At 38.9% G+C, this 12,430-nt stretch overlaps 1 protein-coding gene and 1 long non-coding RNA gene across 7 annotated transcripts in view; both read left to right on the forward strand.

Moving 5' to 3' along the window:
* LOC116526133 overlaps positions 1–6,521 on the forward strand; it is a 20,496-nt gene extending 13,975 nt beyond the window's left edge. Inside the window, exon 3 of the long non-coding RNA XR_004257984.1 lies at positions 4,860–6,521. This is a non-coding gene — a long non-coding RNA (uncharacterized LOC116526133). The remainder of the gene's footprint in view (positions 1–4,859) is intronic.
* The window catches only part of AKT3 (AKT serine/threonine kinase 3), a 331,186-nt gene that overhangs the window by 46,376 nt on the left and 272,380 nt on the right, over positions 1–12,430 (forward strand). The gene's annotated exons all lie outside the window — the stretch shown is intronic.

A 12,430-nucleotide genomic window follows, 5' to 3' on the forward strand; every position in this document is an offset into this window, starting at 1 on the left:
AAAAAAAAAAAAAAAAAAAAAAATTAAGGGTCATTCGTGTCAAATTGTCCTAACTAGCTTTTGGGATTGGGAGGTGCTATTTGGGTCATAAATAGGAAGTTTTATCTTCAAATAAATCATGTCTGAGAATCCTGGGATTCTCAATTAGTAGGCCTGGGTTGAGACTGAGAAGCTGGTTAATTCATTTAGCCACCAAATGTGTATTGAGTGCCTTCCTATCATATATTGATTACCATATTGTGTAGGTAGTATTAGAAGACATTCCAGGTGCCCACTCTCTAATTGGAGGACAGATAATAAACAGGGTAATTTTATATAGTGGTAATTTCTTTGAAGAACGTATACCATCATATGTGCCAGAGAATTACCTGGCAGGGGAGGGGGGGAGAGAGAGAGAGAGAGAGAGAGCTTTGCATAGAGTGATCTTGGGAGGAGTCTTTTGAAGGGATAACTCTTGTTTTTTCATCATGCTTTTTTTAAAAAAAATATATAACATATTTACCATTTTAACCATTTTTAAGTGCATTTCAGTGGCATTAAAGTACATTTACATTGTTGTGTAACCTTTCACCACCATCTACTTCCAGAACTTTTTCATGTTGTAAAACTGAAACTCTGTACTCATTAAACAGTAATTATCTGTTTTCCCTCACCTCTCAGCCCCCAACAACCACCATTCTTTCTGCTTCTATAAATTCGACTGCTCTAGTGCCTCATATAAGTGGATCGTACAGTATTTGTGTGACTGGCTTATTTAACATAGTGTCTTTGAGGTTCATTCATGCTGTGGCATGTGTCTGCACCTCCTTCCTTCTTAAGCCTAAATAACATTCCATAATATGGATGTACCACGTTTTGTCTGTCCACCTGTGGGCTGAGATCTGAAGAATGAGAAGGGGGCCATGCAAAGAACTAGAAGAACAATGTTACAAGCAGAGGAATGAGTATGTGCAAAGGCCCTGAGTTAGCAATAAATTGGTTGGTGGTTAAGGAATAAACAGAAGACCACTGTTGTCAGGATATAGTAAGAGCAGAGGAAAGTGGCAGGAAAGAATGGTGTTAGGTGGGATCAGAGATACATGTACATTGGCCATATCATTTCAGGCTTTGAAAGACCTTGGCTTTTAAGTGGAGTGGGAAGCTGCTTTTTAGGGAGTTTCTAGTAGGGGAGTGACTTAGTCTGATTTACATTTAACAGCAAAAGCGAAAAGCACCCAGACTGCTGTGTGGACAGGCATCCTTGTGGATTCTAATGCAGGTTTGTGATCAGACTTTGAGAAATACTGATTTAGTCCTTTTGAGAAATACTAGTTTAGTCCTTAAAGTCAGTATCCTGAGATAGCTGATTTCAAAAGAGCTCTGTCAGGGCTTATGACCAAAAATGACAGATTGGCTACACCTGTATCTCCTCCTCTTTCCTAATTCCTGCCGAAATGGAAGAAAGAAAACAAAGACTGGGAGAGGTTACAACAGGAGACAGAAGCTGCTATAGCTTTTGAAATAAGGAAGCAGATGGACAGGTAGTGAATGACTTCACAGAGAAATCATCACACAGTACCTGTAAGTGCACAGCAGTACCTATGAGATGTGCAATACTGTGTTTGTCCGAAGCTCCCAAGACACTGAGCATTTGGAGGTGCCAGATACTAAGGAAGATAGGGGTCAGAAATGGGGCTGAAAACAGGGAAGCTGGTTGGAAGATTTGTGTACACTGACAAGTGGAATCCTATGATTTTTTCCCTATGTATCCTTGTAGATGGGTGACTCTCCACTACCAACCCCTTAGCCTCAGGAGAACAAAGTTTATTTTTTGCAAAATTAATGAAGAGGTGCCTGGACTGTGAAACCAGGGGCAGTGGATTGTTGCGTGGTTTAAAACAAAGAGATCAAGGGGAACCTATGCCTGAACTATTGCACTCTTAGCTGTTTTCCTCTGCTCTTCCAGAACTCCACAGTCAATCCTGTCCTGTCTTTTTCCTTTGGAAGACTGAAAATAACAGCATCTTCAGATACTGATAGGGTTTCTGCTGAGAGTACCCTAAGTGAATTCTACAATTTCGTTAAGCCATGTTCTTCCACACAGATCTTTCAGTCATTTCTTTTCAGGGACTTATTCTTAAATATGAACTAACAATCCAAAACCATTGACCATTTGGGGGAAGGCTCCAACATTAAAAAAAAAAGAGATCAAAGTAGACAGGTGGAAGACGGAGTGATACTTACAACACTGGGAGGAAACAGATACCATAGAGATCAAAATAAAACTTTAAAAATCTCCAGTATTAGAGAAGACATGTATTTCTCTCCCTACTAAAATGATAGCGCATATAAAAGCAGAAATCCATGAGGGTAAAGAGAACAGAATGAGAGATGATGACAGCAGGCAAACAACATCAACTAAATATTGGAAGCTGAGAACCTGGTGCGTGAGTGGTAACAGAATTTAGCAGAGCTGAGAAAGCAGAGACAGTCCTCTGGTGTGGGTAGTTGTGCAAAAATTGGTATTCTTTTAATTAATGATGTGCTTTGCTCTATTTGGACTACTTGGTTCATATTTTTGAGCAGTATGCTCTGTCCCAGTTGAAGGTGATAATTGGCTGTCCACCGGTGGAGAAATCAGAATTATTAAAATGTGGTTCTTTTATTTTTATGGTTCTCTTAAGCAGTCATGCATTATACTCTTCTTGTGTCTGAGCCAACATTTCATAGGAGTATGTAACACCCATTTCTGGTGGCATTGACAGCAGGGTTGAAAAGAATGTCACAAAAGAAAACATGCCTAACATTTAAGAATGTGCTCTCAATTTTTTTTGTAGAGTAGTTGTTTAAAACTTGGTAGTTCTTTTTGATATAATGTTATAAATGGAAGTTATTCTGGACCAAACTTTAAAAGATGTTTCATTAGCAATTAAATGGGCATCTGTAAGTTACCAGGGAGACCTGACCACATTATATAGTATTTTTTAATGAAGAAAACACTGGCCGGGTACAGTGGCTTATGCCTGTAACCCCAGCATTTTGGGAGGCCAAGGCAGATGGATAGCCTGAGTCCGGGAGTTTGAGATCAGCTATGGCAACATGGTGAAACCTCATCTCTACAAAAAATTTAGAGAAGTTAGGCAGACATGGTGACATGCACCTGTAGTCCCAGCTACTTGGGAGGCTGAGATGAGAGAATCACTCACCTCAGGGAGGTTGAGGCTGCAGTGAGTTGAGCCATGATTGTGCTACTGCTTTCCAGCCTGGGTGACAGAATGTGACCCTGTCTCAAAAAAAAGAAAAAAATTGCTTTTTAATGGTAAAATGGCTACATGGATTTAGATTTAGACTTCAAATCCTACTTCTGCCATTTTTCTACTGTGTAACCATGGGTAAATTACTTAATGTTTCTGGGTCTCAGTAAAATGAGAATAATATCTAATAAGAGGGTAGTTGTGATGATTAATGGAAATTAAAGTACATAAGCCACTCAGTCGAGCTCCTAGACCCTATGGAGTCAATAAATAGTAGTTTTCTTCACTTTTTTCTTTTTAAGAGTCAGAGTCTTGCTATGTTGTCCAGGCTGGAGTGCAGTGGTGCGATCATAGCTCACTGCAGCCTTGAACCCCTGGGCTCAAGGGATCCTCCGTTTTGAGCCTCCTGAGGAGCTAGGGCAACGGGTGTGTGCCATTGTGTCTGGCTAATTTTTCAGTAGAGACAGGGTTTAATTATGTTGCCCAGCCTGGTCTTGAACTCCTGGCCTCAAGAGATCCTCTTACTTGAGCCTCCCATAGCATGTGGCATTACAGGTTTGAGCTATCTACCGTCCCTAGCTGTTCAATTTTACCCTTCTGTGGTATGTGGTAGGAGGGAACATTTGTTTTCTAGAGCCTATGGCATATGCAGATTGGTGAAAGTACATAAAAATTTTGAGTTATGCACAGTGGCTCATGCTTGTAATCCCAACACTCTGGGAGGCTAAAGAGGGAGGATTCCTTGTGCCAGGAGTTTAAGACCAGACTAGGCAACATAGTGTAAAAGAAATTTTTTTTTAACATATTTTTATCTCTAACAATATTTAAAACATTTTTAAAATTTTGAAATGTAATTTGTGCCTTAAAATTCAGCCTTATTTATTCGCAACATGTGTGTTCCTTGTCATACATTTGCCGCTGTAATGCTAGTAGAAAAAGCATAGAGAGTGACTCAGGCAATTCAAGCTCTACCCAATTTTCTATTCCATGAACTAGATGTGTGACATTATAAATGCTCCTTCTTTACTTCGGGTGTTATTCCTGATTTGGGCAGCGAAAGTGTTTTATTACAAGAAAATTTCTAGCAGTTTCTGTTCTAACATTAGATGACCTGTGATATGTGAAGCTTAAGACATCTTTTTCATTACCTGGTTTATAAGGGGTCTGAGGCTTGTAATGTGTTTACTGTTATAAATTCAGCTTAATGTGTTTGGAGGACTTGAGATGATTGGAGATTATTAGATTGATAGCTGATGTTTGGCTTTATTATTGGAAAATAGTTCTAGTTATGAAACCTATTTTTGAGTGGAAATATACGAGGAATGGCCATTGCGTTTCTTCCTGCAGAGATAAGTGATCTCTTGGTGTTGTACACATGAAGCTCTTACCTCTATTTTTAAAGTCATGTGGATTTTACCTTTGCTCCTATAAATCCTTCTCCCCTCCCCCACGTAGCTGTAAGCATTCTTACTCCTAGGATGATATGGAATGTGTTTCAAATCATGTTTAGTGATTGTAAAGCTAATCTCAGCTTAATTATCACTGCCGAAGGATCCTCTGACTCGCAGGCCAGATTATGTTGTTTGCTTTCATGGTATAGTTCCATTTTCATAGTCTAGGTTATAGATATATATATGTGTGTAATTGCATAATATTTTGTCAACAAAACTGGAAGCTCTGGGAGGGAAGTGACTCTCTTTCGCCGACTTTTGACTTTTATCTATAATGTCTGGCATGTAATTAGCATCGGGGACATATTTTTGAACAAGTGAATAAATTGTTTTCCCACAAATAATAATAGAAATTTAATGGTAAGTAAAAGCTCAGAATGTTTATTAGAATCATGATTGTAGCCTTTGTTATTACCAAACAGTGAATTTAAAAGGAAAGAATAATCAAGGTGTTTGTATAAAAATGACTTTTATTATTGTTTGTGCAAGAACAGTGAACATTCCCTAGTACAGGAAGCAACTTTCAAAAACTGCTGGCAGAACTAAGAAGTCAGATTGTCCTTGACCCTTAGATCAGATGTTTTCGAGCCTGAGTTTCCTTAAATCTTCTTCAGTTGAGAATAAACATTTTGACAAAATGGAAGATTTATTCTGTTAATTTTTGGTCTTCATAAACAACCTAACTAAATTTGCTAAAACAACAAAAACTTTCTGATTCTTACTAGTTTCATTTTTTAAAAAGTTTGTTTCCTTTGTTCCTGCATAACACTTTAAAATGAGCTCAGCTGTATTAGCAGATAAACATGTTGATTCGTTTGGTCCAGAGCTACTGAATGAAGCTTGGAGGAGCACAGTTTGTTCTTTACACCACCCAGGGGCAGAATGTTTTTCTTCCTCTCTTCTATTGAGAGAAGGGGACTGGAATAAGTGACTGCCCTTATTTAGGTTTGCCTGAATTGTTTAGGAGGGAAGGAGGAACGATTTCTTCACCACTTATCCTTTGTCTCATTTAAATTGTCATTAACATAAAGTATATTCACTCATATTGTAATATACATGTTGAATTATTAACTTATTGTCATACATTTACAGCTTTTACAAAGCCATTGTACTTAATGCTGTGGAATCAGAGTTGTCTTTAGGCGTGTTGCATTTTTGAGGGTGGACTTAATTTTGTAAGCAAAGAGAAGTATGCCCTATCCAGTGGAGTGGAGTTGAGATAATGCTCAGTTGGCCCCTCATATCCATTGTCGATTCTGCATCTGTGGATCTACCAACGATGTGTCAAAAATACTTGCAGGAAAAAAAAAAGAATGGTTACGTCCATACTGAACATGTATAGACTTTTTCCCCTTATTTTCTCCTAAGCCATACAGTGTAACAACTATTTACATACTATTTACATTGTATTAGGTATTATAAATAATCTAGAGATGATTTAAAGTATAGGCCTGCCTTGTTTTATTGCACTTTGCTAATCATTCCTTACAAATTGAAGATTTGAGACAACCTTGAGTTGAGCCAGTCTGTCAGTGCCATTTTTCCAAGAGCATGTGCTTCTGTTGTGTCTCTGTGTCACATTTTGGGTAATTCTTGCAATATTTCAAAAATTTTCATTATTTTATCTGTTATGGTGATCTATGATCAGTGATCTTTGATGTTACTGTTGTAATTGTTTTGGGGCACCATGAACCATTACCCATGTAAGGTGATGAACTTAATAAACATGTAAGTTCTTACTGCTCCAGCAACTGGCTGTACCCCTGTCTTTCTTCTGAGACAACAATATTGAAATTAGGCCAGTTAATGACCCTGCAGTGGCCTCTACATGCTCAAGTGAAAGAAAGAGTCACATGTCTCTCTGGAAATCAAAAGCAAGAAATGATGAAGTATAGTGAGGAAGCTGTGTTGAAAGCCGAGATAGGCGAAAAGCTAGTCCTTTTGAGCCAAGTGAATGCAAAGGAAAATTTGTTGAAGAAAATGAAAAGTGCTGCTTCAATGAACACATGAACGATAAGAAAGCGAAACAGCCATATTGCTGATAAGGAGAAAGTTTGAGTGGTCTGGATAGATCAAACCAGCCACAACATTTCTTTAAGCCAAAGCCTAATCCAGAGGTAGGCCCTAATTCTCTTTAATTCTGTGAAGATAGGTGAGGAAGTTGCAGAAGACAAGTTGGAAGCTAACAGAGGTTGGTTTATGAAGTTTAAGGAAGGAAGCCATCTCCATAACATAAAGTGCAAGGTGAAATAATAAATGCTGATGTAGAAGCTGCAACAAGTTATCCGGAAGATCTAGCGAAGATCATTGATGAAGGTGGCTACATTAAACAATAGATTTTCATTGTAGACAAGACACTCTTCTATTTGATGAAGATGTTATCCAGGACTTCATAACTAGAGAGAAGTCAATGCCTGCCTTAAAAGCTTCAGAGTACAGTGACTGTCTTGGTAGTGGCCAATGCAGCTGGTGACTTTTAAGTTGAAGTCAGTGCTCCTTTACCATTCCAAACATCCTAGGACCCTTAAGAATTATATATTATGTATAGCTGCATTCTGCTTGTGCTCTATCGGTGGAAAACAGAGCCTGGATGACAGCACATCTGTTGATAGCTGGTTTACTGACTATTTTAAGCCTACTGTGGAGACCTACTTCTCAGAAAGAGAGATTCCTTTCAAAATATTACTGCTCATTGACAGTGGACCTGGTCGCCAAAGAGCTCTGATAGGGATGGACAAGGAGTTGAATGTTGTTTTTGTGCCTGCTAACACAACATTTATTCTGCAGCCCAGGTATCAAAGTAATTTCAACTTTCAGATCTTATTATTTAAGAAATACATTTTCTAAGGGTATAGCTGCTGCCATAGGTAGGGATTCCTCTGATGGCTCTGAGCAAAGTCAGTGAAAAACTTTCCTGAAAGGATTCACCATTCTAGATGCCATCAAGAACATTCATGAATCATGAGAGGAGGTCAGAATATCAACATTAACAAGAGTTTGGAAAAAGTTGAATTTAAGCCCTCATGGATTACTTTGAGGGGTTCAAAACTTTGAAGAAGGAAGTAACTGCAGATGTGGTGGAAGTGGCAAGAGAATGAGAATTAGCAGTGGAGCCTGAAGATGGAAATGAATTGTTGTATTATGATAAAACATTAATGGATGAGGAGTTGCTGCCTTTGTTTACTTAAAAATTTTTTTTGGAGACAAGTTCTCATTCTGTTAGGCTAGAGCAGATGCAGTGGCACGATCCTAGCTCACTGCAGCCTTGAACTCTCCAGCTAAAGCTGTCTTCCCTCCTCAGCCTCCTAAGTAGCTGGGACTACAGGCACATACCACTGTGCCTGGCTAACTTTTTTTTTTTTTTTTTAAATCATCTTTTGTACAGACAGGGTCTCACTTTCTTGTTCTCGACCTCCTAGCTTCAAGCAGTCCTCCTGCTTTGGCCTCCCAAAGTGCTAGGATTATAGGCCTAAGCCACCACCCCTGGCCAGGTGTTGCCTCTTACGGATGAGCAAAGTAGGTGGTTTCTTGAGATGGATTCTACTCCTTGAAAACATGCTGAGAACATTGTTGGAATGATAACAAAGGATTTAGAATATTACGTAAAGATAGTTAGTATGGCATGTTAATAGTATGGCATGTGGATAAATAGTATGGCATGTTACAGAGAAATCTTTTCTAAGGGAGAGTCAGTTGATGTGGCAAACTTTATTGTCTCATTTTAAGAAATTGCTACAGCTACTCTAACCTTCAGCAACTGCCACCCCAATCAGTCAGCAGCCATTTACATCAAGACATGACCTTCTGCCAGCAAAAAGATGATGACTTGCTTAAGGCTCAGATGACCTTAAAATCATAATGCTATTACACAGTTAAAAGACTATGGTGTAGTGTAGACATAACTTTAATATGCTCTGGGAATCCAAAAAAAATTGTGTTGCTTTATTGCGGTTGTCTGGAACGGAACCTGCAGTGTCTCAAGGTATGCCTGTATACAAGACAGTGTATGTAGGTTATATGCAAATACTATACCATTTTATATAAAAGACTTGAATATCTGTGGATTTTAGTACCCTTAGTGGGTCCTGGAGTCAATCCGTCATGAATACCCAGGGATAGCTGCACTCACATACAATGAATTTATAGTAGAGCTTCTATGAAATATATATAGAATTGTTATGATATACCTAGGATGATCATTGGTGTTTTGGGATAGCTTTTAGAATGACCAAGATATGTGACATCTATTACATAGACCTTGTGTTTGCTTCAGCATGCTTGTTTCCTATGTTTTGTTCCATGTTAGATGTCATTAATTTGCAAACGATAATAAGCTATATTCCCTGCCTTCAAGTAGCTTACCATCCATGTATCATTTCCCCAAGTGTACACTATTAGGTAGGTATTCCTCAAAAATAGATTATTGTCTTTGATTAAGCTTCAGAAACACCTGGACTAAACAAAATTGAAAGGTTTTTTTAGAAGAGGGTTCTCAAACGTATGCATTAGGGAATTCCAGAAAGTGACTGTGTGTTGCAAGATTTTCCAAGCTTTGTTGGCACACTTTTTTCTCATGAGACTTCTGAGGTGGGATCTGAGGGGAATGGAGGATCGGGGAGAGAGTGGCAGTGGTGTTTTTAGGAAGATGATGATTAATGTCAGAGAGGAGTGGGAGGAGAGTAGCTGTGTACCTGGCCCAGGCTTCTCAGTCCAGATGGTAGTAACTCTGAAGACAGGGAGAGACTTCTTCCAGAAGATGAAATTGATAGAAGCCTGATGTAAATTAATATACTCAAAGGAGCTTTGTCAGACTGGAGAGTCTTGGGTGAATTGGGGTAAATATATAATAGATAAGCATGTGGAAAACTAAGAAAATGAGAAATCAATTATTAATTGCAAGGGAAACAAAATATTATGCAGTAAAAGAAAAGAAATTATTGTTTACTGCTTGGCTCAGCTCTGAATACTTTATGTAGTGATAATGATATAAGCCTTAAATATTGATCTAGCCAAAGTTAGGATTGAGATGATTAGTGTTGAGATGTCGGGGGTGGGAAGTAATGCAGGATGCCAGGACCAGGAAACGGCTATATCTTAGACTTCCTCAACGGCAGTCACTGAATAAACTAGAGAAAGCTTTTGGGAAAAGGAAATACTGGAGAGGGATCTGGGTCTAGTTTTTTATAAGGAACTTTGTAAAGCCAGTTAATTTAAAAAACATATGCATGGGTAACAATTATTTTTACCTTTATCAGATATTTTTCTAAATGAAAAATTTTACAATTGTTTTGGCTTCTCTTTTAAATGTTGTCTTATTAGGTTAAAGTTTCACAATGTGTAATTGGATGTGAAAACTGTAAATTCACCTTGTCATTGCCTTTGTGATTTAGCTACAGAGATCTTATTTATGGATGAGATGAATCTGGCTGGCAGTTCTTCCACACCAACTACTCTGGGACCAAGGTTTTCTAGACTAACCTATTCCTACAGTGCTTTATTCTGTGTTTCCCATTCCTAAATTTTACGCTTTCTATCTGTATTATGCTCTTCTGTGCGTATTTTTTTTTTTTTTTTTTGCATTCTTTAATGTCCTTTTCTTCATAGCTTCTTTAGCATTTCAGTAACAGGGATAATGTTGTGTGGTGAGAAGCTGCTGTGTGCTCCTCTCTCGACCCTTCTCCCCAAACATGAAAAGGCAGAACAGGAGACCTGTGGGTGAGTAGGAAAGGCTGAGGAATGCCATCACCCTCCAGCATTTCTGGTTCAACAGCTTCTAATCATTTTTGCCATCTCCACCCCCAGTGCTTTTAATAACTTCAGGGTTCATGATTGACTGGTTTACTATTACTTGTTTATTACATACTTATCTGTTGGATTCATAGCTCTTGTTTGTAAAAACGAACTTACTAGTTAAATTTTGCTAAATTAAGTAGAAAAGGAATTAATTGAAGATATTTGGAGTCTCGTGAGCTGATGGAAAGGTCAGGCTGTTAAGATTGGGGCCGCACAGCTAGGAACAACAGTACCTTCATTCCTCAGATAGCTGTAGAACAACACGTAGTACCTAAGTATCCTGCTTTTAAAGAGTGCTGTTCTTTATTAAAACTTGTAGGTTGAGAAATCATTACTTCTATTTTCAAATAGAAGTCTTTGAGAATATTATGGGATGATTGGATTTGTGCACATCTTGGGATTTTAAATCCAGAGATAGGGATAAAGGAAACCCGATTTTCAGGAGATGAAAGCATAACTGTTCTGGTTTGTGCTTGAATACCTCTTTTTGATCAGGGTTAGAGGATAACCTTAGGTCAGTGCATTTCCCTGTGTGTTATTGTTAAGACATAGTTGAGATCCCTTGATTAAAATCCTCCACTGTTTCTTGTCTCATGTAGAAGAAAAAATCCTGACTGTTCTTGATGATCTATGAGGCTCAGAATGATCTGGACAGAGGTAGATTTACCCTGAAGCTCGTAAAGCTTAAGGCCTCTCTCACTTGCACAGTACCTTTCTGAAGCTGGACTTAATTGGTTAAGGCCACTGCAGTTTTCCACTTTGCTTCTTTCCTGTCACACATCCTGTTCTTCCAGGCTGTGTTGGGGTGGACAAAGGCAATTCTGAAGTCCTAAGGAGAAGATGAGTGGGGATATGTTTATGTGACTTGAAATCTCTTTCATGTATAAAGTTTAGTTGTTGCTAGCTGACTCCACGTAAGAACACCTTCCAGGAATTTTTTAATGGCTATGCACTCTGCCAGTGCAGCTGGCATGGTCATATGAGGGTTCTTGGCCTAACATTTGCATAGTGTTAGGAACTCATCCATGGCGCACCTAGCCAACACTGGAAGACTATGGGTAGTGTACGAGAAACCAAGATTGGCCTTTTGCAAGTTTTGTAAGTGTTCTTCTAACTTATAACTCACATGTGAAAGAAACATGAGAGGTTTTCGCAGATTCAGTAATCTGAGACATTTACATGGCACCACCATGTTGTGAAGCTGAAAGAAACTTTCCTAAACTATCAGTAGTAAAAAAAAATAAACTTTGATTCTCTGTTGTAAACAAGAGACTGAACTATTTTCTTTGTTCTCTCTGTAGGAAATTGTATTATAAAATTGAGCTGGACAGTGGCTTGCATCTGTAATCCCAGCTACTTGGGAAACTGAGTTGGGAGAATCACTTAAGCCAGGAGTTTAAGACAGCCTGGGCAACATCATGAGACTGTGTCTCTACAGAAATAAAAAATAGGGATTACAAAAGTCCCAGCTACTCAGGAGGCTGAGGCAGGAGGATCCTTTGAGCCCAGGCTTGTGTGGCTGCAGTGAGCTATGATCGTACCACTGTACTGCAGCCTAGGGGTGGGAAGGGGAGCACAGGAGGCCGTGAGGGCCAGCCCTGGTGGCCGTGGCTACTGTTCATGTGCCAAGAGCGTGTGCAAGTGTGCAGCATGAGAGGTATGGTGGTGCCTGGAGAGCAGTGCCCAGCATGTGGGAGATCGTGTTGCCTGGAGAGCTGGCAGTGGCACTCAGCGTGAGGGAGATGCTGGTATGCTGGCTATGGGTGTGAACTTGCCTGGTGCAAGTACTTGGAGGAGCCAGATTCTTACTTAGTATTTTTTGATGTAGTGGGCAACTTCTAAAAATTTATAGTTTGATATTGTTTCCTTTCTTATTCTGAATAAATATTTGATTTATGACATATATTTGTTTTTATGGTTTTGTGTTTCTTTTTTTTTTTTAGGTGGGCTCTT

This window comes from Sapajus apella, unplaced genomic scaffold (genome assembly GCF_009761245.1).
Source record: "Sapajus apella isolate SASKATOON/1434 unplaced genomic scaffold, GSC_monkey_1.0 scaffold49, whole genome shotgun sequence".
NCBI classification, from domain to species: domain Eukaryota; kingdom Metazoa; phylum Chordata; class Mammalia; order Primates; family Cebidae; genus Sapajus; species Sapajus apella.